The sequence below is a fragment of the Alligator sinensis genome, unplaced genomic scaffold (genome assembly GCF_000455745.1).
Source record: "Alligator sinensis unplaced genomic scaffold, ASM45574v1 scaffold1740_1, whole genome shotgun sequence".
NCBI lineage: Eukaryota > Metazoa > Chordata > Crocodylia > Alligatoridae > Alligator > Alligator sinensis.
In genome coordinates this window covers 268938-272258 of record NW_005843154.1, presented here as the reverse complement: position 1 = coordinate 272258, position 3321 = coordinate 268938, and positions in this window count along the sequence as shown.

The window sequence follows — 3321 nt, the reverse complement described above, 5'->3', positions numbered from 1 at the left end:
AGGACATGGGTCTGTGAGGAAGAGGGGGGCTGTGACAAAGGATGGACGTGTGGGTTGGGGTTACATGTATGTAGCAGAAGGTGTGTGTCATAGAGGGTGGGCGTGTGGGGCAGGGGATGTGTGTTGGGGTGGTTATATGGCTGTGTAGGGTGGGTGGGTCTTTGTCAGGTGGTGGGGGTATGCATGAGGGGCACATGTGCCCCAGTGGCTGTGGGTGGCAGGGGACTCTGCAGCTTTCATAGCACGTGTCCACCCCTCATGAGCTGCCATAGCTTGGCCTCTGCCCCAATGGCTCAGGCCTGGTCTGGACTTACCAGAGCTTGGCCCGTTTTAACCCCAACCAGCCCTGTGCCATCAGGGCCATGGACCAACCTCTGGAGTACCCAATACTGCCCCTCCCCATGCCATCAGGGCCATGCACCTACTTCTGGCATACCCAGCCCTCCTCTGTGCCATCACCAGGGCCCACCAGTGGCGCAGTGCCAATTTGATCTCACCAGAGCTCGGCCCCCAACCCTGATGGCACCTCCCCCAGCCCTGGCCCTCAAAGCCCCACCCGCCACAGACTTACCTGCCTGTAGCTGCCGCAGCTGCTCCCACTGCCCTGCCTGGCTGCTGTCTCGGACGGCCAGAGCCGACTCGAGTTGCGTGAGAAATTGGTCGTACGTTAGGGCGGGCTGGGGAATGGAGAGGCAGACACAACTTATTGGTTGCAAAAAACTTTACTCCCGCCGCTTGCAATCACGACGCAGGTGGTCCGGTCGTCTGAACAACCACACGAGTTGTTCCAGCTGGCGGGGCCCAAGCCAGTGAATCCGTCCGCAATTCGAAGCCGGCGGGGAAAGGGGTACATCGGGGTTGCGCTCGGTGACGGGAAGAAAAATCGATAGGTGATCAGTCTATCGATCGGCAGCCGCAAGTCAGATAACTTCAGAGGCACTCTGCAGCGTGCTCAAAGCTCTTCGACTTGGGCGGAAGTTGCGCGAAATCTTAAACGGCCAGCGAGCCAATTACTAGCCGCCACGTGTGAATAATTTAGCGCTGGCCAATAGCGGGGCACAAATTTACATTCGAATGGCGGGGACTCTTTGCACCGTGCATTTCTGTGCTGCAAAGAAGAAATGCATCCTGCAAAGGAAACTGCAAATTGGCAAGGACTTTCTCCTACACGCGGGTTCTCAATTGCAGCAGAACACTCTGCCGTGCAAAGGAGCTCTCATGTGCCCAGGAAATTCCATAGTGCCAAGGCACCAAAAATCACTGGGTCGTGACAGCTGCATGCCAACCACATGTGGGTGGGTACATGTGTGTGGCACCTCCTGAATTGCAGCCCCAGATTGTTTTTCCCCTCAGATTGTTATCTCCCTGTTCCTGTCCTCCCTTTCTACCAATAAAATTAATGAACCTTAAATCTGGGGGGGGGCAAGTCCCAGCGAGATGCCAATTGATCTCATTTGGCCCTGGGCCCATCGCCTCATACCCACTGGCAGAGGCAAGTGGGGTCTGCATGGATATTGGCACAGGACCCCCATGGGCAGGACGCTGGGCCAGGCGGAGGGGATGGGACTGCAGGGGGGCAGGGAACAGCATCCAGGAGCAGGACCGGCCGGTGGAGCCAGGATCATGAGGTGGTGACAGTCTTAATAAGGGGGTTTGCTTGTTACCAGGGCTGTCTTGGGAATCTAACAAGGTGTGTGTTGTGTCTAATGCGAGGGGCTTGGGCGTAACAAGAGTTGTCTTGGGTCTAACAAAGTGGGGAGTTATGTCTAATAAAGCTACCCTGAGTCTAACAAGGGGGCCTTGAGTCTAATGAGGGGCCTGGAGTCTAATGAGGTCTTGGCCAAGGGGTGTCCTCGGTCTGATGAAGGGGTTTCCTGGGTCTAACGATGGGGTCTTAGACCTAATGGGGGTTTAGGTCTGACAAGCGGGTCCTTAAGTCTAATGAAAGGGCTTTGAGTCTAACGAGAGGGGCCTGGGTCCCACAAAGGGTCCTTAGGTCTAGTAAGGGGCCTTTGACTCCAACCAGGAGGACTTGGATCTAACGAGGGATGCCTTGAGTTTAATGAGGTTTTCTTGAAACTAATGAGGGCTGTCTTGGGTCTAATGAGGACTCTTTGGTCTAATGATTGGTGCTGGGGGTGGGACAAAGAGTGTTGGGTCTAAGGGGGGTGGGGACCCAGGGGACAGCGAAACAAACCCTTTTGAGAAAGAATCGGGTATTTTGTGTATGGCGCTGCCATCTATTGGGCACAAATGGAAGTGCCTGTGATGATAGGCCAGCTGGGGCTCGGCCAACAGGAAGGAAGGGGTGGGCTTTTACTGTACTGTCACTTCTCCGAGAAAGCAGGGTAGGGACCCAATGTCCCAGTGAAGTCCAGTTGGCATGGACTGGGCAACTGGTCTGGGGTGGAGCCGCAGCCTTGGGGTCTGATGAGCCTGGGGAGGAGGGTGTTCAAGGGAGAGGCGTGAAGGGTGTGTGTGTGTGTGTGTGTGAGAGAGAGAGAGAGAGAGAGAGATGGCTGGGGGGGAGGGTGAGTCCAAGACATGGGTTCTGTGTGGGTGGGTGAGTGTGCATGTTAGCGCTTGCATGTGTTATAGACACCTGGGTTCTGAGAGTGTGTGTGTGTGTGTGTGTGTGAGAGAGAGAGAGAGAGAGAGATGGGTTGTGTGCGTGTGTTTCCCCGGGGGGGGGTCCATACCCTGGTCACCTGGTGTTTGAAAGGATGTGTATGTGTGTGTTTGTGTCTGACACATGGATTCTGTGTTTGTGTCTGTTTCCAAGACAACTAGGGGGGGGGGGGTGTGTGTGTGCGTGTGTGTGTGTGAGAGAGAGAGAGACAGACAGAAAGACAGAGAGCGAGAGAAGTGGGTTTTGTGTGTGTGTGGTTCCTGGACACCTGGGTTCAAGGCGGGGGGAGGGGGGGGGTGAGTGAGTGTGAGACACATGGGTTGTGTGTATGTGTTTCCCAGACACCGGGGGGGGTCATTGCCTTTGACACCTTGTGTCTGTGTTTCCAAGACGCGCGCGCGCGCGTGCGTGTGTGTGTGTGTGTGCGCGCGTGTGTGTTTCCCAGGCACCTGAATTCTGTGTGTTTGTGTGTGTGCACCTTACACCTGGACTGCTTGTGTGTGAGCCCCGGCTGCTCGGGGTCTGTGTGACGGGGGGGGGGGGACAGAGACAGAATGAAAGCAGACTGTGGGTTTCTCCGCGCTGGGCGTGCGCAGGGCCGTGGGAAGGCTGGGACGCTCGAGTCCCGGCTGGGGAGAGTGCCGGGATCACAGCCCAGCCCCACGCGGGAGCGAGCCCCGGAGCCCCCGCAC